Source organism: Aphelocoma coerulescens, chromosome 8, assembly GCF_041296385.1.
Source record: "Aphelocoma coerulescens isolate FSJ_1873_10779 chromosome 8, UR_Acoe_1.0, whole genome shotgun sequence".
Lineage (NCBI taxonomy): Eukaryota > Metazoa > Chordata > Aves > Passeriformes > Corvidae > Aphelocoma > Aphelocoma coerulescens.
Window position 1 is genome coordinate 22473174 of NC_091022.1, and position 25005 is coordinate 22498178.

General features: G+C 44.9%; 1 protein-coding gene across 7 annotated transcripts in view; it reads left to right on the forward strand.

Moving 5' to 3' along the window:
- The window catches only part of PTPRF (protein tyrosine phosphatase receptor type F), a 380389-nt gene that overhangs the window by 244790 nt on the left and 110594 nt on the right, over window positions 1-25005 (forward strand). The window lies entirely within an intron of this gene.

A 25005-nucleotide genomic window follows, 5' to 3' on the forward strand; every position in this document is an offset into this window, starting at 1 on the left:
AGTCCATGTGCCACAGCTCAGCAGCGTAAGAGCGAGGACACGACAGGAGTCCAGTGCTGAGGCTGCTGTTGTAGCTCAAGTGGAGCTGCCTGGAGCCCTGAAGATTCGTTTTGCTGTTTGCATTAACTACTGTTTCTTTATTTTCTTCTATTATTTTTCAACTGCAAAGTACCAACAATGTCTTTTTTTTTTTCTTTTAGTTCCTTTTATAGCACCTTTAAGCGCCTCTAGCTCTTTGACTTTAGACATATATCTATCATCAGGCAGGTTGTTTCAGGTCTACCTACATTTAGCCCAATGCATAAAGAGAAGTATTACTGCTGATCTCATTTTGAAATGTTACTAAGAAAATGAAATTACTGCAGGTCATTTTGAAGCAGGAGCAGGGTTTGTAGTCAGAAGCAATGTTTCAGTGTTACTGGGGAGAAGTGAACTGATGACAAAACCAACAGTGAGGAGGAGGCCTTTGCTGCTTTTAGCAGCATGCTGTGCATCTACCTGCACTGTCCAGCCTCTCCAGTGACCGGAATCACTGTGTTCCTAAACTGTTCTGGGCAGCCTGAGCTTTGTTTTGAAGGATTATCTTTGAGATACGTTGATTATCAATATATAAAAGGGCTCAATTAGAAGTTCAAGCATATTACAGAGTGCAGCTAGTAAGAGCCATGGTGTGAAATACAACAGCACTCTGGTGGTGACACTGTTACAGCATCACAGTTAATGACCAAAATATTAAAGAACTTTTTGAAGTTCAATCATCAGTCAAGGTAAATTGATTCTTCTGGCAAAGAATGCAAATATGTTCTTTTGATACTGTGTGAATACCAACCAACTACCCAGGCTCAGCTCATGCTCATTTCTGTGGTTATCAATTTATGAACAGCTGTGTGAGCCATGGTAGAAGGAAGAAGGGAGTAGCAATAATTAACATTCCATTTTACTAATTACTGGCTGAAGTTGTCACCATAATCCTGATTGCTAGATTTTTGCTCAGAGTGTTCCTTCCTCCTTTTTGCATGTTGTCTCCATCGTTGTCTCTGTTGAACCTGGAGCTAATTTCAACAGAAGAAGTTGGAGAGGGGATGAACAGTTTTAAGTCTTTCTGCAATCAGTGTTTCCTTCAGACACTAAATGTGTGTGAAAGCGAGACTAAGAGTCTGTCTTGGTCAAAGTTGCCATTATAATCAAGATATCAGTGGAATAGAGGCTTGTTCCCCTGCTGTCAGGAGGTCATCAGTGCCTCTTCAGATCCTGCTCTGGTTCTCTTTAACCTTTCTCATGCAGTTTGCTCTGTTGGGCCCTGCACTCAAAGGTCTCACACAGCTTCTCCTCTCCAGTATTTTGTTTCTTTTACTTTCTTAGTTCTTTGGCTGTGCCAGTACGATCAGCCTTTGCTTTGTTCACTGGTGTAGCTCTTGCCTGTAGTTGTGCTGTCCTGGGCACAGAGCTTACCTGTCATTCCTGGACTCTGCTGTACACCTGGGGTGTTCTTCCCATGTCTCTCTGAAACCTATAAACACAAGTACAAAGCCTGCTACTGTAGTATGACCCCTCCTCCTAAGCATGCTGTGTTAGTGTCACATGGGGTGAGTTTTGGGGGTTCATTATGTTTCACAGGATGTAAGCTTCAGGACAAGATGAAAATCTTCAGAGGCTGCAGCAGTGGTGGTTTCCAGCAGTGTGACACACTGCCGGTCAAACCTGGGCGTTTCAAACATGCCCACGCTTGGATGTCCCCTGTCACCAGCACTGTGCAATACTTGAGCTGTGCCACCTCCCAGTTGCACTTGGCACCCCCTGAGGGTTCCTTGCAGGGGTGCTTTGTTGGTTTCCAGTGTGGGCAACAGGGTCAGACTCTCCTCTCACCTGAGCCATTGCAGAGGCCTGATGGGCATTAGTGATAAACACTGATCTCCTCTCATGCTGCTTGTACAAATGTCACATTATGCTCTTGTAATGACAACCAAGAACAAGCCATTCCTCAACTCACAAGGACAAGGAGCTGGCGCCTTGACCATGGCTAGCCACTCCTGAAATCCTGCCAGGACTGATAATATAAAAACCAAAATTGCTGTAGAAAGAATTATATTTGTTATATTTCATAAAAAATGCCCTCATTAAACATTTCTCTGAAAGACCAAACTGTCAGAAATAGACCCAGGTTTATAATTGATATTTCCTGTGTGGACTGCTCTCTATCCCAGTCTTCAAATGAGCCTCATTTATATGTGAAGTGCATGTTGAGTATGTGTAGGAGCTGTAGAAGATGAGGACAGAAGAACTAAGTTGTTGCTGGGAAGGAAGGAAGTACAAATGAGAGTGAGAGGTCAGCCATTCTTCCTAGTACAGATTTTATTTGGGAGAAGGTTCTTACCCTTTGTTCCACTGCCCAAAGTTACCCTAAGGACAAGTGCAGTAACAAATGTTTCACATGCCCATGTTTTTTTCTGACAATGAGGAATGCAGGCCCTAACTACAGTACGGGGTACGTAAAAGGCCACAAGAAGTAATCTGCAAATGGAAAAATATTCCATGCAACAAAAGACTTGAAGCTCTGTGTGCTGCACTTAACAGAAAGAGGATCAAGAGGTGAAATATTTGTGGAGTATGAGTGCCTAAAGTGAGAGAAGGTGCTAGCTGCAAGGAATGGCTGTTTAATCCATCAGACAGAGCCAGAACAAGAATCAATAACTGTAAGCTGAAACGAGAGAAAGTCAAGCGGAAATAAGGCTCAGATCTCCAGCAGTGGGGCTGATTTGCCACTGGAAGTATTGGCTTCTCTCCCTCTTGATGCTACCTGATGCTGAACACATTTCTGCAAGACCTTTCAGCCCAGCATACGTGGAAATAGAGCACAAGGCGAGTGTGAAGGGCTGCTGCATGAAATTTGCCATGGCAGGTCAGGTGAGGTGACCAAATAACTCTTTCTGGTCCTGTAATTTTTACCTGAAAATATACCTGGTAATTTCTGAATTCACTTAGTTTTGTGCTTCTCATTAGATCATCTTGAAAGCAGCAAAGAACTGATTTTCACTGGGGTTATTCTGAAGTGTCAACAAAATGAAATTGGTGCTTATTCAGTAAGTATCGTCCACTGGGGTGGCATGGCGAAAATCCAGAAAGCAATCATACAAATTAGCAGCAAATCTCCCTTTCTCTCTTTGTAGGCACACTGCTTCAATCACAAGGTTGACTAGGTCCTTCCGTCTTGCAATTCCATCTCTGCATCAGATGGCAGCCTAAATTCTTCAACAGTAAAAGTGCAGGTCCCTGCTCTGGGGTCCCAGAAAGATGGTAGCTGTGCTAAAATTCAAATCTGGATCAGCGTGCCTTGAGTCCTAACAGGATATCCAGAGTGGATGTTCCTGGTCCAGGTGAGAGTGAGCCATGGAACTGGATCAGTAGTGGTCCTGCGGGGTCACTGTAAAACAGACAGTGTGCAGTGCTGGTTTGGGATTTCCCAGTTAAGTCAGAGTAAAGGGAGGGGTTGAGTTTTGAAACCATGTTCTGTCAGAGATTGACCACTAACAACAAACCCTGATTCTCATCCCACTGACATGGAACATAACTAAAAACAGCTCTTTCCGGAAAGGAGAGCAGGGATAGATGGGATACATGTATGCAGGGCTAACATGTCATCATTTTCCTGGAAAAGGAATCTTTCTCAAGGTTACTGGAGAGAAATTGGCAGCCCTGAGAGTGGGAAATGGTGTAGCTGCAATGCTGCAGCTGGTAGAAAGTGCCGTCAAGTTTCCTCAACTGTCAGGAGGAAAAGAAGACATAGCACAGAGCTGCCAGCACAGCTGGCATAAACTAAGGGTTTAACTAAAGGATCCATCCTCCAGCTTGGCCAGTTACACGCTATCCTAGAACAAACTCTGTGGAAAACCTGACAGATAACAGATGGTTCAAGGAACCTGACTTTGCTCATTGGCTCCTGCCAGTTGTGCTCCAGTTAGCAAAAGCACTGCTGCTTACCTGAGTTAGGTGGCCTGTAGGAGCACTGCTGTTGGGCTAAGCTAAGCCTGTGCCAGCAGGGTTGTTCTCAGGTTATTTGACACTGACTGCCTTGTTTGGCATGTCAGTAACCTCAGTTGTCAGGTACAGATTTTGGTATGTCCCTTTTTCCTCTGATAATGGCTCATAACTACCATGTCACTGTTCCATTTTTAGGTTAAGAACACGAAGCTCACCCTTTCTCCTGCAGTCATTACTCACTATTGGGCTATTTCCATTGAATTATTGTATGTCTCCTATTACTTGTAGCTATAGCTAAAAAAAACCACAGGAATATGTTAGGGTCATTTTCATGCTTGGTGGAACCAAGACCCAGACCCTAGTGGTCCCATGATATGAACACATATGCCACAGTGTTTCAGGTCAGTTGACCGTGCTCAGGCAGGAGCAATATCTGCTGCACTGAGCAGGAAACAGCTAGTTAAGAGTAAATGGAGCACTCAGAGATGGGAAGCAGACATATTCCACCTCTTACTATCACCATCTGGTTTCTTCCCATTGAGGCATGTGGCATACTTCACTTCAACCTAATGCCAGCTCTGCCCAGAGGGGTTTAGATGAAACATGAAATTCCTTTCTTCCTAATACTGCGCTTGTAAAGTTGCTTGACCATAAGTCTTTGCCATTTTCCTTCAAGGTGAAAACCAAAACGAACTAAAAAATACTAGTTGTGGGGACCCTATTACTTTCTGCCTCTGCCTGCATTTCCATAATGACTTAATGCTTTCTCTTAATCATATGTGGTGAGTGTAGTTCTGTGGGGGATGGCGATGGTTGCATTCGTATTGAGACTTTCTCCCTCATTGCTGGCATCACAATCAGCTTATCTCTGCACAGTCATTGGGATGGTGTAGCTGCTGAGTTACTTCGGCTTGGTGCTCAGTTAGACTCTTTCTCTCCAGAAAGATATTTAAAGACTTACCAAACCAGTCCAGTCAATTGTGTTCCCATCCAGTGTGTTCCCACTGAGGAGAGCATGGGAAGCAAATTGGCAGCTGTGGCCATTTCCACCTTCTGAGCTGAAGAACATCTTTGAGACTCTTGTGAACTTTAGGCCTGTGGGAGCCATCTGGCCCAGCCTGCACGTCCTTATGAGTTCTTCTTTCAATTGGTGCCTTGCCTAGACCTTCTACATCTTCCCTCCTCTCCCTCCTTCTGCCATGTAAAATGGCACATTTCCTCATTAGCACAAATTTCTGTGGTGGCTGGATTGTGTGCAGTGTTAAAATCTGGACTAAGGTTGTCAAAGCCAGGATGCTTAGAAAAGAATGGCTTTTTACAGCGCTATATGCAGCTCAAGCAAAATTTGAGAAAGAAAGCCTTACAGTAAAGATCGCACACACTTAACTGACTTTTTTTCTTAATATATTTTAAAGAGCCATGTAACACTTGCAAATATCTACTGTAACCACAGCCCCGTTCATGCATAGTGGGCAGTAGTTTTCCCTGGACATTTGAGGATATGCTCCATGGGGAGAAGGCAGCAACTTTGTTTGAGACACAGAGCAGCGATGACTGTAAGCTGAGTTAGGCAATAGCACATCCTAAACCCCTGTTCATAGAGAGCTGTGCATTGCTCAGGATTGGCAGTCCTGCCTACTCTCTTTGGATGTGCAGGTGTTAATAAGCTGCGTGTGCTGCTTCAGCACAGCAGCTTTCCCTCTCCTGCCCTGTGAACTCTGCAAGCTTTCTCTGTGTCCTCACTGCAGTTCATAAGCTCTCTCTGCCAGGGATGCTCTAGAGCACCTTCAGCTTCAGAAAAAGAGCTGTCAGAATATTTTTAAATATAGACAGTCTCTTAGAAGTACTCAAATACAGATTGCTAAATGAAGAATTCAACTAGAATGCTTTGCGATAGTTTTCTAGGAAAACTGTGAGAGTTTGCAGCCTTCTCTCTAACTCCAAGATACATATTTATTTGACTTCAGAATCCCTTCAAAAATCCTGCTTACTACCTTGTACTGTGGTGATTCTTCCACTGGAAAACAGTGCAGTTAATTGGTCATAAATATGCAGTCACTGGCCAGTTGCCATGGGTAGATACATACCACTGAAATATAATCTGTGAATTTTGGGTTTGCTCTAAGTGCTATAGAACATTCAAAACTAATGTCCTCAAATGAGCATCCCATGGGAGGTTATGGTAATACTGATGTCCTCTTAAAACTCAGGACTATTGAAAACACACATGAAGTAATGTGTAATAAGCATTCATATAATCATCTCTGAAAAGTTAAGCATGAATCAGCAAGAACTGTTTGCCTTAAAAGACCAGAGTTTAATGATCCAAACAGCAGCAATAGTGGTTCTGTTCTGTTCCTTAGTATGTAGCCCTGCAGAAAGAATTACTGCGATGCCATATAACAAAAACGTTAGAAAATCTAGTACAACTGTTAAAAACACCAATTTCAAGACATTTCTGATGATTATGAAAGGAATTGCACCAGATTTCCACTAGTGCAGAAAGTCTCTCTATAGTACAATAAATGGAACTGTGTGAACTGTGAAGCCTGAGGATTGCAGTTGCACAGAAAGAGGTGCATGCCATGCCTCCTACTACATTATGTATTTCCCCCAGAGTGCTTCCTTCTTGATGAGTTTCAGGGTTTCACATATGGGAAAGATGAGCTGTTATATTTGCAAAAAATCATTGCCTACAATCGGGTATCATTCCAAGAGCTAAGTCCTAGTAATTAGGAAAGGGAGCAAAGCACTTGCTGTGTTGCTGTGGTACAAACTGGTATGAGGCAAATCGAAACAGGGCAGTGTGGGTTTTGGATTGTGTGTACACAGGGCAGCTGCAGGCTGTGTCACAATTAAATGTGTCTGTTACCACATGGTATCCCTCCTCTTCAGAGTGTTTTGTGCTGTGCTTTTGGGGGTGTTGCTTTTGCTGGCTTGGAGGTTTGTACAGGCAACCATTCCCGTACAACCAGTAGTTGCAGCTGCCAATCCTTTGCAAAGACAGCCAGCTAGGGCAGATCCCTGCACTCTTCATTTGGTTTTAGTACTTGTGCACATCCCTAGCACGGCCAAGATGGGGCATGTGCCTTCTTGCAGCAGGCTGGGCTTAGTCTTTGGTCACCAGCAGGCATCCCATGGCAGAGCTGTGAGGCTTCCTGCAGGGCTGGACACTAACTTACTCCAGGGTCCCCAGCCACCATTTGGGAGCTGCACTAAAGAGGTTGTTTGTGTGAGGTGTCTGTCAAAGAGGCATTCAATGTCCTATCTCCCTTTCTCCCCACAGGGTAGCTTAATTCAGAGACTGCCACCTATGGAGAGGGGTAACATTCAGAGTGAAATTACAGACAACTGACATGATCCCTCTGTCCTCGTAAATCCCTAATAATTGTGACAAATGTCTGGAGCGCCGCAGGCTTGCCTTGCTCTGCCAGCTGCCCTGCCAGCCCGGCAGCAGTGGCAGGGCAGCCGCGTGTGAGGCAGCGGCAGTGTGGCCCTGTCCCAGGGCTGCCGGGACTCGCCGCTCTCACCAAGCTGGGGCTTTTAACTTGTTTTCTGGCAGGCACACAGGATCAGATCTGGTGAAAGCAGCCCAAATGGCAGCAGTTGTTTCCTGCTGCCCAGTTCGTTCATATTGATTACAGACCCCAGTGAAAACCCACAGCTGAAATAGCAGAGTTTGCTGCCAGATTCACTGCATCAGCAGAATCCTGAGATTTTAGTAGCATGAGATCAGAAGGGAGATTAGGTCATCTATCCCAATGTCTTCATATCTCAGACAGTCACCAGATAGTCCTGTGGTACACACAGGCCTCTTCTTGTGCAGCAGTCCATCCCACGAGAATGGAAGGCTCAGGGGAGGTGCTCATGCCGAGGTCCCCATGAAGCAAGGCGGGTATTTGCAAGGGGCTCGTGCCATCCCTGCAAGCTGTGCTGGGCTGCTCTGGTGGGGAAGCAGCCCTTCCTCTCCCACAGGCTCTATCTGCTTTTTCTCCCCTGTTCAGAGATCTGTTATTGTTTCTGATTCCTCAGCTTTCTGCAGGTTTCATGGGATCATTCCTGATGCCACCCCAACCACCACTCTTCCCAGCCCCATGATACAGCTATGGCTGCTCTCTGCTGCTTCAAGGAAAGCTGGGAAGGAAGCAAAATATTGGTCACACTACAATTAAAATTCCTCCCTGAGCAAAGTAAGCAGTTGTTGGAAGCCCTGGGCTACAGGAATTGATGAGAAGCCTTCGGCCTGCTCAGTGATGCAAGTGCTGCATTGGCTTCACAGCCTAGGTGGCACACTCTGGTCCAAGAGCCCAAACTTCTTTTACACACATACTACACACATACATGATATCTGCAGCTTCTCCAGCAGTGAAAAAAATCTTTAAAAATTTTTTTTAATCTCCTCTGAAAAATCCCAAGCAGCAGTGAATCCATCATCCTTCCTGGTGATGACTCAGTTTTGACTCAGCTTTCTGAGGAGGATTTCATGCCTGTTGCCAGGGTGTTGTGTGGTTCTGGGGATGGAGGGCAGCAGCAGAGCCACACCAGCACCTGGACAGCCATCAAGTCAGCCCGGCACCCTGTCAAGGGTCATGGGCCATGGCTGTGTGGTGGAAGGAGATGCAGTCTCTGTGATACATTTTTCTTTCATGCATTCATATTTTACTCTTAATTTTAGCAGCTGGTAAAACACAGGCAAAAGAACATGTGGGGTTCTGTCCCAGTGTATTGTTCCTCCCCTTTTGATGTTGCATTGAACTTGTTTACTCAGGATTTTCTTTTTTATTTCCAAATGAAGGATGTGAAATTCCTTTCATTTTAAGATCTTTTTTTAAAAGATACTAAAATATCTATGGGGCTGCCACATTGAGATCGATTCCTCCGGAAAGTGTGGTATTTAAAGCTAATCTTGCTTTAGTTTGTAAATTGCTTATTATGTGTGATGCTTAGGTCTTGAATCGCTTTTCTTGGCCAGGGTGTTAAAAGCTCTAGGGGAAGAAGAGGAGTGTGAAAGGTGCAGCTGCATTTATAACTGAAGTGCTCATTTTGAAATATCTCCCTGTAGGGATGGGAATTTTTCTGCCCAAAACAAGTATTTGGTTTCAGGCTGGCTGGAGACACATCCTCGAGGAAATAAAAGGAAAAAAAAAGATAACTGTCTGCAGATTCATTTTTCCATTACTTGGAAGTCATCTTGTATATAATTTAGATGGGTCTTAACGAGGCATAAAGTCACTTTCAGAAAATTGATGACTCTTCGTTTGCTTCTCTAAAATGAGGGCCTGGAGCCTTCCCTTTGTTCCTTCGTTGGGATCATCCGATCTGATTGCAGAAACCTGATGAAGCTCTTAATCCAAGCACCAAGTAACCACAGCTCTGGCCTTCTCCTCTTTATTGATCTTGCGGCCAGGCCGCATTTTTATTTCAGCCTAGCATATACTCCATGTTTCCTTATCTCTAGTGAAACTCATCCCTGGCCTTTTTGGATTTGTTAACTCTTTAGTCACCTAATGTTGTCTTGTAGGGTTCAGAGAATCTGGGTGTGCAGAGAGGACTTCTGCCATCTCCAGCTCTGATTTTGCAGTCTTGTGGACAGAGCAGGACACAAGGCACCCAGGGAGTTGAGGTCTGTGCTAATCACAACATACTCACAGCCTCCACTTCCTCCTCTTTTTATCTCTTTTCTCCCCTTCTGCAAAGCAGGGTGCTGGCACTGTCCTTGTGGCCACATCATGGTGAGTCGCTGACACTTGCAGTGTTGATGACTGCAGTGGATTTGCCTCGTCAGCGTGGCAGGTAGGTGAGCCCAAAGGATAGCCAGGGCCTGTGAGAGATGCTGCATGTTGTACATTCCCTGGTTCCTGATTTGTGAGTTCAAGCACACCGGAAATTCCAGCAGGTGTGAATTTTTCATTGCTCTGTCCTCCCCATGCCCCAGTGTGCCGTGAGCTGCAGTTTGCCGACTTGCTGCTTTGTAGCAGGAAAGGTCAGGAACCTCATAAACAAGGTGAGAAGCAGAGTGGGGCGGGCATGGCCACCCGGGCTGCTGATTCCTCCTGACATTAGAGTGCTAATGAATGTTCTGTCATGGTCCCGTGAATATTGCAGGAAGCTTTCACCTCCCGCCTCCCCTGCCTTCGAGTTACCAAGGTTACCTGACGTGACTTTCCCGGGAGAGAGGAGCAATAGCTGCAGGTCGGCGGGTGGCTCTCGAGAGCATCCTGCGGCGTGGGGAGTGTGACCAGTGCAGCCTTGCCGTCCTCCCTCTCCCTTTGGCTGCTGCCATTCCCCTCTCTCCCACCCCACGCTGCCTAAGGAGTCATCAGTTTCATTTTATTTTAGAGTTTTTTGAGTAAGGATCATATTAATTTTGTTTTGCTTGCATAACCCGGACTGTTATCATCTGACTAATTACTCACATTTTCCTTCAGACAGCAAATGGGAGAGATAAAACTGCAGCAGGTTTATGTGATTTCTGCTTATCAAATTACTGTAATTATTTGAAGAATGGCTTAAAATTGTATGGAGTAATGAATTTAATTATGAGTTTGCAGCAATGCCTTGTGCTGCATGCAGCTTGCAAATGGGCAAGTTTACGAGGAGCTCTTCACAAAGCAGCAGCAGGCAGGATTGCAGCACGCTCCTGGGAAGAGCCTCCAGCACCTCCATACCAAGGGGGGGGTGCGGCACGCTTTGCAGGTTGGCTTGACAAATGGAGCTCGTCATTCACCTGATCAGCTCACTTAGTCCAGTGCTAATACAAAGCAAGGCAAGACAAAGTGCTGGCAGCCACCTGGTTGTGGCATGCTGCAGCTGGTTGCTGTTGCTGATCTCCTCAGCCCCAGGGCGTGCGGGGGACCAGCTCCCTTCCTGGACCTCCACACCTCCGTGTTCAGGAGATCAGCCTTGCGGGGAGTTGTCAGGGAAGGCAGTTCAGGCGCTGCTGACAAACCTGTCTCACCAGAGCCACAGCCTGTTGCAACCTGCTCCAAACATTCAGAGTAGTGTTTGCCACCTCTCCACTCCACACAAGGAACAGCAGATTTTTTTTCACCACAGCTGGGAGGTGCACGGCGACCTGCCTGACTCCTCTGAGCTGTGGAGCACATTCTCTGCTCCCAGGATGTCCCCAAACCCTCCAAGGCAATTAATTTTCCCCGCCTGCTTGTACTTTTCTTTACACCCCTGCTTAGTTTCAGGTGCTCCAGAAATGTGTGTTCTGCACTCCACCAAAGGTCTCCAACCCCTCCTGAGTTTGGCGAACAGGGACATGGCTGCTCTCCATCCCCACAGCCATAGGGCCAGTTGAACAGCTCAAGACACATTCCTGTGGGCTGCTCCCTGCCTCTTGTGCACAGATGTGAAAACTTTGTGTTTCCTGTTAGTTGAGGTAGTAACAATATATGAGATTTCAGTCCTTGATCTGTTTACTAAAATATAGATGGCAATGAGACGGTTATAGGAATAGTGAGATCTACAGGCAGGTGGTGTGGACTGGACAATATTTTTAATGCCTTCTTTCATTACATGCTGCTGTGTTTGATGCAGCTGGTGCCAAGTAACTGGATAAATAGCTGGAAAGACTAGTCCAGAAAAGTGCAAATCCAGATGAAACACAGTCTTTCAGAGCAGGATCGTTTCAAAAGCAGGTATGTGTTCCTGAGAGATAGCCCAGCCAAGGTGGACCACACTGATATTCCCAACAAAACTGTTGTGGAGACAGACATAGGGCAAATACAGTGAAGAGATTTGGGCTAGATGCAGCTAGGTAGTGGAACGAAAATGCAACCCTAGAAAATTGAAACTGGGTGTATAGGAAGTGAAAAAACTGCTGGAACTTCAGATCTGTGCTGAGATGTTCATCAATGCATAAAGGATTATTGGTTCATCTGGTACAATCTGACTGTCATCTTGCTCTGCGTGGCATCCCTCATAACAGGGTAGATAGTTCAGGCTTAACTACTTAGAATACCACATATGAAAGGCAAAAGAATAAGTGGCCACGGGACATCTGATGTCTGAAACCTTTGCAAGGATGAAATGGCTTAGAGATGATGCTAATAAATGGTTCATGGTCTACAGTGCAGTGATTACACTGCTAATTTTGGGAGGCTTTAAATTTAAATAAAGGTAGCTACCTTAAGAGGTTACCGAATTTTGGAAGTGCAAGCCTGCACTAATTTGAGATACAAGCAAAACTGGCCTTGCATGCAAAGACAAGAAGGCGTTAGCAGTCAAAATCCTTGTCTTTCTTGACACATAAATAAGGGAGTTTGAGTGCAGGATGGAATCATACATTATATTATGTCTGTCTAAAAGCAAGGTCAAAGCAGATTCTAAATAGTACTGACTTTTCAAAGAGCTTGTCACAAGGCAGACCTGAACTCTGCATAATCTCTGCAGTTTTATGTAAGTGAGGAAGAAGTACAATGAGGGCGCCAAAAAGAAATGTTGTTGAAGCCATAAACCAGGTGCAATTTTTGGCAGTCTTTCCATAAACCTGCTTAAGACAGGAAGAAAGAAAAGCCCACTTGCATTTCTAAGACTCCTAAAGATTTGTGCAATGAATGCTGTAATTGTGAGTGTGTTGATGGTGGTCATAAATAGAGCTGAGTGAGAGGAGATTGCAGGGTGTAGCCACTTGCCCTGAGTCTGGCCAGCTGTGACTCCCAGGCTGACCTCCAGCCATGGCCAGCCCCTGTGTGTGTCTCCAAGGAGAGTGTGTTTTCTCCTTCCCATACTGATGTGGGCTGTTTCTACAGTTCAGCATGTGGCACAAGGGGAAGAGAATACGTTAAGCACCAGAGTGTGAGATTTCATTACCCTTAGTGATTTTAGCCTTTGTAGCTACAAATGTTATTAAATATCATAAAATTGTCCAGGTTCCTTTAAGTTCAGCTACAGCACTTTTCCCAATTTCTGCGTAGATGAAAAAAGAAGGCAGCAAAACTTGTCTATGAAAAAATGAGAAAATAAGAGTTATCTTAGATTCTTAAAAGAAGTTTGAAAACGTGAAATAAAATTAGCAGTAATATTTTGCACACAAAGCTGCCTTCAGGAGGGATCTGTATCAGAACAGATAGTGGTGGCTAATGTTTTCTTCTCTCAGTCATTTTTAAAGGTCACTTCATGATCAAAATCTACTTGCTAATTCAATTTCTATTCTCAGTGTAAATGTAAGATGATGCTGTTATTCTGTTTGCAGGTGGTTTGTAGGGGAGAATCAACCCTTTGTGCTCGTGTCATGGTTTGGGTCCAAAGCTTATGCCTGTGGTGGCTGAGCTTCCCAGGCTGGTAGGGCCCTAGTTCCCAGCCAGGGTTTCTCAGGTGTTTTAATCACAGGGCTCTCTGACTGTTCTGAAAAAAAAATTTAGACTATCCAGTGTAATGTTGCCTCATGGTACCAAATAAATACTGTATTTTCATGTGCTTCATTTATTTTTCTGGTTTTGCTTGCTGCTTGAATGTGTGGGCAGACAAACTGTGTTGATTTGCCATTCTGTAGCAAACCAGGGTTGTTTGAGCCACAAATTGAGGGGGAGCTTTCTTGCTCTCCCTGCCTTACATTACCTTAGAGATTTTCTCTCCCTAGCTCTTTCCATTATTTTAGGATGCATGTTTCTGTCACAAGGCATGGCATCAGTTATGTTGCTGAGCAGAGTTCAGCAAAAATGAGAGAAGAAACCTAGGAAATGAAATGTTTTGGAGAGTCGTATTAGCTTTGGGTCAAGGACTCAACAGGCAATATGAAACTTGGAATTTTCAGCTCTCATGTGGCAACATTGATGGCTTTTTCTGGGACATTCCTTTCCTACTTTGTCACGGGGAATGCATGGGTTCTGTAGAGATCTGCCTCAGGTCTGCTGTTGGGGAGATGTGGTGAAGATCCCAACAGCTGTCTGTCTGCTGGAGAGCCCTGTCTGCATTGTGAAAGCCTCAAGAGACGGCAGCTCAGATTGCATGGGTTTGTGGTTTCCCTGCCATTTCTGTCTCCTAGAGAAACTCCTGAGATCTTCTCCAGATGCTGAGCCACGGGTCTGGTCACATGGAACTGAGTGCTGTCTGGAGAAGAGTGGGACTGTGTTGGTTTTCACAGATAGGATGAGGATCTGCCTTGTTTTCCCTCAGGCAGGTCATGGGTCTAAAAACCCCTGTCTGAAAGAAAAGATGGTATTTTCCCCAGGAGTCTGAGGCCCCCGTGATCATCTCCACCATCAGAGACTCCTTGTGCAGGGTATCTCCTCCTGGCACTTTGTATTGTTGGCTCAGTAAAAGTGAGCAGCTGAGATTCAGCCAATTCCACTTCTGTCCTTGGCAAGGGTGTCTTCTTGTCCCAGGCACCCCATGAGCTCTGCAAATCTCATCTATGTCTTTAGGGCTGCATTACAGTTTGCCCTGCACAGGGTTTCCTGTTGACACTCTGAAAAGGGACACACGGTCTTGTTTACTTGGCACATGAAGGTTGCCTAAGGCAGGAGTGCCAGTACTTTCCCTCCAGCTGAATTGTTGTGACTCCTGTGGCCTGTGCACTGTATGGTGAGCTGGGGAAGTAAGGATTCACATTATTTTCATCTGCAAGGAGATACCTGCCTCTGACATCCTCTAGGAAAGATTTAAAGCGGCTTCTGCTCACAGAAGTTTTCCTTTCTGTTAGTGGTTGCAGCTGGGAAAGCCATGCCTCATCTCTTGCTTGTAATTACATCAGTAGAGTGTCTTGGGAGAAGGTTAAATAGTCTTTTGTATATCAAATAAAGCCAGTGAACTTCACTGAAATCATTTAATGAAAACAGTCCTGATTATCTGTATATACTGCTGTGTGGTATTTTAAAATAAGATCTTAAAGGGAAACGTGGAATTGTTTAAGGCCTCTATAGACTATAGTGCAGAGGCTATGCAGCAAATGCCTTTATAATCTAGGATCTGAAGTAGGCTTTGAATTCAATTGTGTTTTTTGCTGTTGTAAAACATGAGAGATTTTGATACAGTAACTTGGATTTGATTCAGTATTTTCTTATTAACCGTTCTTCATGCGCATCAGATTTTAGAGACTGAGCTAAAGGCCTCTGCACATCAAAGATGGAACTGAACTCAAGGACAGAGCTATTAAGGTGTGTAATAATCAAGAGAGGAGAATTAATTGTCTTTAATTTGGCATAAATCCCAGGGACCATAACTTAGGTTATTAGGAATTCAGGGCCTATTTCCAATTAGTTATACCCAAGCATGCTCGCATATCCAGCTTCAGGAGTCTAATCCGTGAGTGTGTTAGCCCAGCGATGGTTGACGTGCTAATAAAGGACAGCACTGCCTGACCCCTCCATGTGTGGTCACTGCCAGCTGGTGTTTGCCCAGCAGTAAATCAAACAGTGCCATTGCTTTATCGTTTCTGACACCTTGCAGTGAGCAGCTCAGTGCGTGTCAGCTGCTTGGGCAGTCTGTGCAGACAGAATCACCTGGGCCGTGCTGAAGCAGGTCAGAGAGGCTGCTGTGGCTTTTACGTGCTGTTTTAGTCTTTGAGCTTCCTTCTAAGACATCTGCTCCAGCAAAGCCCGGGTGTCTGCCCTTTGGGTGTATGAAATGTAAATAGTGCAATTGTTATCTGTACCGGAAAATCTGGTCTAACCTGAGCTGGGTTAAAGAAAGATGTAGCAACAGTTTCCTGAGTTGGCAGCGGCAGCAAAAGCACGTACTGCGACTGCGTGGCTCCAAATGCAACACCTCCGTGCTGAAAATGTGGGAAAGTATGAGGGACTGCTCAGCCATGGCCAGCCAGTCACCCCTGCACGTACATGCAGAGTGGGGCAGAGGTGCCACGTCCCATCCCACAGCAGGGCTGGCTACTTCATACATGCCAGGAAATGGAAAAAAACCACAGTAATATCACCCTTACTGTAAAGCTCTTTGTAAACATCTGAGGGTTTTAAGGAAATGTGGGCTTGGAGAGTCCTTAGGACTTGCAAGCTCTTGCAAGCCAGGCTGTGTGTAGCTTCCATCAAAACACCAAAAAAGGGGTGGTGGGAACAGTTGTAGCCATGTGTGTATGTGAGGGGCAGAAGGAAAGATGGTTCAGAGCAAGGGAGACAAACCAATTCATGCACTCAATTCCCCCTGTAATCATTTTCTGAGACCTGCAACCCCATGGAGCTTTAGCCCCTGTCTGTCAAATGCTGCCTGCCAGTCAGTCAGGAATTAAACAATTCTCAGATAGGGCAAGAGCACAGCATCCCCTTATAACTGTTCTCAATTCTGTTTATCCTGAACCTTGACTTTATTGCATGAGTAGATCCTGAGAAGTCCACAGTGGCTACCTCCTCCCCGCCCCCTTATGTGATTTCCCATATGAAAAAGAATAAGAACTAAGGAAACCTCAGTACCTGCTGTGGAAGCTGCTCCTTTCAGCCACTAGTGTATGGAACTAGTGCAGGGATCTTCCTATAGAAAGCTGGAATGGCAATGCAGTTGGAAAATAGCAGGTTGTCTTTAAGACTTCAAGGCCAACAATCCTTCCATTTTCAAGGGGGGAAAAACCTTTTTAAAGCTTCCCTTAATTTAATTTTCCAGCACAGTGAAGCTGAAGCTTCCCAAATCCAGGTATCTGTGTAGCTTTCTTGATCTGTATTTCGCAGATGTAACATTTTGGGGGAAAAGGCAGGGACCATATTTAAAGAAAACACAGCCTTCCACCTGGCAAGTCAGAATTCCTTGCCACCAAATGTGCAGCCCTTCTCACTTGCCAGGGAAAAGCGGGGGAAACCCGCAATTTCTGTAGTAGTCATTTGATAAAATGAGCCTTTGACTAACAGCAAATGTGTCTAAAGTTAGGGAATGCATTTTCCCTGAACAGAACAGGAATTTCAGCTGATTTACTGCATTTGGTTATATTAAGATGAATACCACAGGACCCAAGAGGCGCCTTTTTTTTTATCCACTTGGTCTTGATGTGATTTCACTGCCAGCTTTCCATTTATCTGTTGCTTGCTCTTTAATTCATGAGGGCCTGCACTGGGGATTTGTTTAAAACCTTGGCTGAAATTGTCAGCCACTCCTTTTATTGCACATCTTTCGGAAAAGATGGGTGTTGTGGCAAAGCAGTAAATAGGATATTGAGCCTCTGCAACACTTGCTTATCTGTAAAAAGAAGAGTATGTCCTCTGTTAAACTCTGAGCAATTGCATCATCCCAGCATTAAAAACCATCACTTGTCTGGCAAGACATCAACAATGTCTTACTTGTGTTTGCATGTAGCCATTGGCTTACTGTGGGACTTTGGCTGTGGGCCTTTCTACATCCTACTGTCTCTGAAAAACTGTTAGGGTAACCAGAGTCTCCATCTAAAGTGATGTTGGAGACAGTGCAATTAATGGATTTTCTAGAAAGCAATGGCTTAACACAAGACATAAAACTCATAATAAGAGAATATTTCTGTCTTTGACTCTGGTCAAGGCTTGCTGTGTTTTCCCTTTTATAAAAAGTCAGTGCCCCACCAAGTAAATAAAGTTATTTACCCAAGATATTTTCTGTGGTGGAATATTGTAAAACTTCTGCATGGAAAGCAGTGATGAGATATCACTGATCTGTTTGGTGTTAAGGTTAAATTAAAGCTGTTCTTACAGTTCTTGAGTGATTTCCATGCTAGCAGACCCTCTGTGCCTGAGCTGGCTGCAACAGAAAAAGTCCACTGAAACTTCATGTTTATTGTTTCATTTGAAAATAGGATTTCTCTGAAAAAAAGGTACAGGAGAAACTTTATCAGACTCACAGAGCTACCTTATGTTAATATGTGAATATTTCTTAGAGATTTTTAAAGGTTATTTTCTGTCCGAATACTATAAAGAAATAATGCTGTGGACTATAAATTTAATTTGTGTTTTACTGTATTAGCCTTTTCTGGGACTGGTTCTATGTACTGTTTTTGTTAGCTATTTTATATGATTTATGAGCATTTGCTCAAGACACAGTTTGCTACAAGTAAGGAAATGGCAGACAGAGCCACATGCATGGGAATCTACTGATAAGGCAGGAAGGGATGGTGCTGGAGGAAAGGTGTAGAGTAAGGGAAGAGGCACTATGGGGAGGAAGCAGAGCAGGCTGTTCAGCACCTGGGCTGATGCTTTTCAGTTTGTTGGCTGCAGAGGAGCCTTGCTTTTGTAAGAATTGCGTTCATCCTCCTTTCCCACACCCACACACCTTGACTGCTGGCTTTGGGATTCAAAGTCTCACGGCATCACAGAGCAACTCCATCCCATAGCTTTGCAATTTTGGAGGTTGACTCCAAAAAGTTTCGTTTCAGTCTTTGAGATCAGAGAACAAAAAGGTGTTTCAGGAGGACGTTCTTTGGGAGCAGACAGAATCCTTGTTCTCCTTTTGAAGCTCTGGCTGGTTGTGAATGCCAGAAGTAGAGTGTTTTTGTGCTTTCTCTAACAACTCCCCAGCTACTCCCCAGTACAACTTTAAGTTTCAGTTTCCAAGCTGGGCAGCTTTCCAGCCACTCTGCCCCCAACCTGTAGCTCTGCATGGTATTGTTCTGACCCAAGTGCAGGACCCAGCACTTGCCCTTGTTGAACCTCATAGCGTTGGCCTCGACCAGTCAATTCAGCCTGTCCAGATCCCTCTGCAGAGTCTTCCAACCCTCCAGCAGATGGACACTTCCACCCAACCTGGTGTGATCTGCAAACTGACAGGGTGTCCTCAATCCCCGTGCTCTTTGCTAACTTCTAGTTACCTGGTACCTCAAGGGTTTTTGTTTGGGGATCTTGGAGGGGGTGAAAGACAGGAGGGGAGGTCATTCTCTCCTTAAAACGTCAGCAGTCATGGCTCATCCATGTTATCTGAATACCTTCCTTTTTCAGTAGCTTAGATGCAAGGAGAAGCAGTGCTTTTTCTTTCCCACGTTGGAACAATTGCTGGAAAATAAGAGTTTTTCAGCAGGACATTTTGTCAAAACACACAACTTGTTCACATCCTTAATCAAAGTTTTTTGCTTGAGACTTGCTGGCCAGTGATGCTCTGACAGGCTGCAGTGTTCCCCAGAGAAGTAGAAGCCACTGGATTGACAATGATGCAACAGGCTGCAGAAACTAAGCAAATCAGATTTTAGCATGATCTAGCCCTTTCAGTAGGAGTTAAGTGACTGAAAATCTTGCATTCGGGCCTGTGAAGTGGAAATGAATAGATTTAGTATTCCAGGTGAGTGGCAACAGGAATGCTTCGCTTTAATATGAAACTTGATGTTAGAAAGCGTGGGAGAGCTCTGCTGTCAGATTAACTCGGTTCTCATGCACTTTTCCCTGCACTGAACTGCAACCAAACATACATGGATCAAGAGTCAAATGCTCCATTAATTTAACCACACATTGGATTTAGTGGCATATGGTAATACATTATTGATTGCACATCTTAAAAATGAAAATCTCTATGCTAATAGCACCTCACATCAGTACAGGTAGTATGAAAAATGCAGTGGATTAATAAATGACTTTGATTCCGAGTAAGAGCTGTTGCCATGCTTTTCCTTGTAAAGATTGAAGTTTTGGGTGTGTTTTAGTGGGTCTGTGTTTATATATTCTGTCACAAGGAAACGTGCAGTAGTAATAGTTACGTTGTATTTCTCAGTATAAAATATTAAAAAGCAAGAATGGTTTGGAAACAGTTCTACAGGCAGTTATATTCAACAGCTGGTACCAACAAATGGCACAGTCCTCCCTGAAAGCACAGCATGGTCGACTTTTACTGTTCCTTTACTGTGGAGTCTTAATAGCTGGCTGCAAAACCCATCTGAATTCAAGCATTTGAAGAACTTTTGTGAGTTTTTTCAATGCATACTTCCAGCTGATGAGGGGTTTTTTTGTAGTAGTTACTGAAAGAGCCTAGCCTTATTTATCAGCTGTTAGATATGACCCAGCAAACTCTATTTCTACCTACTTGAAATGATGCTGTAATTTTGAGGGAGGGAATAAAAAAATAATTTTTTTTCTCACCGAACAAGGATTTAAAAAAGGGTGCTTACTCAGGCAGGGAATCTTGCAGATATATTCTGTTTCTGTGCACGCTCTTCCTCATCCACATTTTTGACATTTCTTGATATACTTTTTTGCTGTGCTATACACTGAACCCTTAAATGACTCTCAGTGCCATACACTCTTAAGCTGTTTTTAGTACTTCACTAACGTGAGCAACTAGTTTCTCTGGTCTCTCAGGAAAATGCTTGTTTTGATCTGTCTTTGGCTTTGAGTTGTTTGTGGACACTGCTTTACAGTTACGGCAGAGTAGTGGGCTTGGGTTCAGAGCAGGAGGTCCAGGCTGGTCCTCACATCCTAAGGCTTTGTCTCACACTTCCCACTACTCTGTGAGGCTGTGTCATCAGCTTGGAGAACCTTTGCCCTGTGGCATCAAGTTTGTTTAGCCTGAGCAGAGAAGCTTCTTCTATAATCCTCATTCTGGAGTTTTTTAATTCTTTTAAATATATTTGGTCTCAGTCTTGGAAAAACTTGAGTTTAGGACCAAGGCTGCAGGTGTGACTGTCATTATGAGGAAACCAGAATGGAAAGCCAGAAGAGGTAGCCAGATTGACAGAAGAATGTTGTGGTAGTAGTGATTTCATAAATGCCACCTCTAACTGTTGCAATCTAATCTGCTCAAGCTGTAAATAATTGTTTTCTTCCAGGATGGGTTGAGGTCTCCTAGTTGGCAGCAGACTCCACAACTGACACAATACAGGGCAGAAGTTGTTATTACTTGAAGTTGTTATTACTAGAAGATCCCTAAACTAAGAACTGTAACAGTGGGTTGTGGGTGCATACCTTTAATTTGGCCAGGTTTGTGACTTACTTCTGCTCTGAGTCAGCTTCAGCAACTGTTAATCATCTTTGTGTCACCTCTGCCAAGCACAAGGTTATCTGTGAAGAAGAGAGAGGAATTGCTTGTTCACCACTGAAGCTGTGGCTAGTCTCAGAAGATCTGGCAGTGCTTCTGAAGACACTGGATCAGAGGAGGGCAAGGCCATGGTAGTGGATGGAACTTGCCCCAGAGGGGGTTTTCTCACGCCTTCCCTCGGGCTGTGCGTAAGGGAGGACCACACTGGAGAAAGACAAGTGTTGCCTCTAGAGCTGAGGCTCTTTTCTGTGTCCCAGCCTGAATCTGGACTGGATTAGTTATCCCATGAGAGACTTAGAGGTAGCTATGGCTGATAACATGTCTGGTGTACCCAGGGAGGGCTTTGGTAGTGGCATGCTGCAGTACTTCTTAAAGGACATATTTCCTAATGGAAATTTCCTCATTTCACGCATCTGTGGCATCATCTTTTGTCCTGGCCAGTTCCTCGTGGCAGGTCAAGAGGCATCATGAGGCCCAAAGGCTGGTTGGATGACAACAGCGTATCTAAGGACTGGGAGAAACAATTTGTTTCATCCCATTGGGATGCAGTGCCCCCTTGAGCCTGGCGCACCAAGGTTGCCCCCGGGTGGGAGGGAGCACTGGGTGCCAGTGCATGGCAGATGAGGGGTGCTCGGCCCTGGGAGGGGACAGGTTGCTGCAGTGACTGTGCATTACCTTAGCACCGTGCATGGAGAGAAGCAGTGCAGGGACTTGGCAAGAGCGCAGCCTGATTCCTCATCAGAGCAAGTTGGGAGGTGCTGCTTTGTCTTACTCTTGGGAGCACCTGCCTCTGCAAAGCCATCCTGCTCCCCTCTGAGATAAACAGGTGCTTGGGAATGGCCACCTACGCTACTGAGAATGTATTGGTAGCTTGTAAATGGAGATAATTGCTGTCCAGACATGAGAGGACAGTGTCAACAGTGCCCTTCTGGCACTGGAAGGGTTGCATTGTCTCCATCGGGTGTTTTATGGACTCATAACCTCTGGAACAAGCAGATCCCGTGAGCTCCCACGCTGTGAGCCCCTGGAGCAGGAATCTGCTTGACAGTTTATCCTCTTCTGCCGTGTCTAGTCTCGTATTTTCTTTAATTTTCCTTACAGTACTTTCTTTGTTTTGAACTGACTCAGATTCCTTCTTTTGTGAGCTGTTTTGCTGCTGCTGTGATCTTTCTAAGAGATAGCAAATACTTTGTTTACTGTAAGCTCTTGTGCAGTAATTCATGTGGTTACACCGTGAAACAGAGAAGTCCTTCTGGAGCTTGTTTCCACACCCACCCATTCATCTGTGCCCTTCTCCCTATTTTCAGCACATGGCTTCAGCATGTCACGTTGGCATGATGTCATACAAAGCCAGCAGATTTGTCATTAAAAGCCTTGTCATCAATAGATGACTGTTTGTATTTTCTGCCTGCCTGAAACTGTTTTATACTTTCTAACCCAGTAATTACGACATTGCTGCCTTTGAAACAGGTTGGTTTCGCTGCCCCACCTCTTCCTTAGGCAATTAAAAGGCGGTGCCGATGTCGAGGGGGGTATTCATTAGCCTGGATGAGGCTTGGCTCCAGCAGCCAGCCTGCATGACTGCGCTCTGCCTGCCACTCCCCTCATGGGCGGTAGCCCAACACTGGGCAGCCTTTGGGGACCATGAACTTGGGTAATATTTGTGGCTCACCTCTTAAGAGACTTGAGTAAGAAGGGTGAAGAAAGAGAGCACTGCCTCAAAATGGCTGATAAAATGCTCTTTGTGCAGCTTCAGTTGAACCTGAACAGAGCAATGTCAGGGTTTTCTTATCATGTAAAGTGATGCCGTTCTCCTGGGCCGCTGGATTGCTCGACTGCTTTTGATTGTCTTGCAGTAATTGAATAGCTGTGCTGTGTAACCTGTGCTGAAGGAATCAGGGCTGTTTATTCAGCAAACAGATGTCCTGCTTTGTGGTGTGCTTACAATGTTCCTGGCTTGCGTCTTTCATTCGTTAATATTGCCGACTATCGTCCTTGCACTGATAATTTTGCGTTTGCTAATGCGTTTCAGTGTCTCAAAGGGAGATCTGGAAGCTTGCAAAATTTGCAAAGTAATTCTGTTGATCCATCAAGTATGAGTCTGTCAGTAGACAAGGGTTATCCCTGCAACATCCTGTGTTGCAGTGCATCAAACCACTACATCTGGGCAGGATCTGTTCAGGCCTGGTGACGTGAACTGGGTGTGATCCCAGCCTGCTTCACCGAATGGGTAAGGAACATGTGAAATAGCTTTTGGTATGTGTATCTTGCTCCTGTGCAATGCTGACCACAGTCAAACACATTTATCAGAGAGATCTCTGCCCTCAATCCATTTCCTGGCTTGTCCCTAGCACCACACACTCCTGAGTGGTTTCAGATAGCTGGCAGAATTGAAAACAAAGCAGCTTTGTGTTTTAATCATCCCTACTGAGACCCTAAAATTGATGTTGGGCTGGAAGTTCCTCAGCTGATGCAGGCTGGTGGCAGCCAGTGGCCCAGATAAGCCATTTCCAGCCCTGTGTGGGGATAAGGCCCAATATCTCACTTGAAAGGAGTTGAGAACACCCCTTGCAGTAGGGCAGTGGTTTTGATAGATTGTAAGAGATTTAACCTTGCAGCTGTAGCTGTAATGTGTAGAAAAGCTACTTTTTCCTATTTTCAAATTATATTTGGTATCATTTTTTAGCTCTCCCTCAGCAGTTGGAACAATTGGACTCGTGATAGTAAGCAGGCCTGGCTTTTGTGGGAAGAAGAATGTGACAAATAACTCCCATAAACGTGTTTACGGTTTGCACTATCATTTCTAAAATACCATTTCCTACGTTGACACAGAGGAAATTCACAGTGGTAGGAAGGTTTTACAGGTGCCAAGTCAGGATATGACCCCCCCAAACACAACTGCTTGGCTGCAAGACCAGTGAGTGCTGTACAATGTTTGTGCTGGTAGCAATCTGATATTCAGCTCCTCCAACTTTTCTGTCCTGTGAGAGATTACAAGTTTTCAGCAAAATCCTGGGGGTAATCCTGCAGGATTCAGCTGTCAACAGCTGTGCTCACCACAGACTCCTCTGCAGGCCTTTTTTGCAAGCAGCTGTTATCTACACTCCATTCCATGCTGGGGCTGATCCGTGCTTCTTGTAAGACGTAAATTGCAATTGCCTCTATGTCCCTTATCATCACTTGGTATTTTGAGTGATGCAGAAAATAAGGACACACCGAGGGGTATGTCTCTCACAGCAGCATCCTCAGGGAAGGTAGTTTTCTGGGGAGCTGGGGAACAAGCCATGTAATTGTAGCTGCTCTAAAGGAGGTCTCAGCTCCAGTTTGGGGCTGTGGGAAAGGTTTCTTACCTTAGCTTTTCCCTTAAAGATGAGAAATGTGTGGCACAAAAGAGCTGCATGAGAGCAAGGGTTAGATTTCTGTCACCTCAGAAAGAAGATTAGCAAAGGGAGCTGTCAAGTGAGAGGAGATATCCTCTGCCCATGCTGTCATGCTAGATGCCAGAGGGACATTCCTGTCTCCTTGGTGACTGCTGCTAGCAAGACCTCAGCCTGGCTGTGGATTTTCCAAGTTTCACTTTGTAACTGCAAAACCCACTCGTTTGTTCTTTTCTCTCTTTTTGTTTCCCTCTCCTTTCCTCCTGCCTCTCCTCTATTCCTACTTTCCTCTGTCATTTCTGCTACTGCTGCTGTAGTCCATGGAGGCAGTTAGAGCTTGCAGTGCCCCAAAAAATCCTTTTGTGCCTAGATTTTGCCTTCTCTAACCTAATGCCTACCTTCTGAAAGTACCTGAAACCCAGAAATAAAAACTGGTTTTGATGGTATGCGCTTGAAAGCAGATTCATAGCCTTTTATAATGTGCATTGAAGGCACACTGGCTATCCTCGAATAAAACCAAGTGCTGACAAATTCATTTTCTCGAATAAGAGTATCCTCATATTGGCTGGAATAGGAGGTTGGCTATTACTGACAAACTCCATGTGCAGGCAAGTTAGTACAGTGAGCAAGGGCTGAAAGGAGCCGAGGCATGACTGAGCCTCATAATTATACCTAGATTAGACTTTTGCCTGAGGGCAAGGCACGGCAAGAACAGCTCTGAACTCCTATCGTCCTCGCCTGTAGTGTTTGAACACAGACACATCCCTCGCTGTCCTGGTGA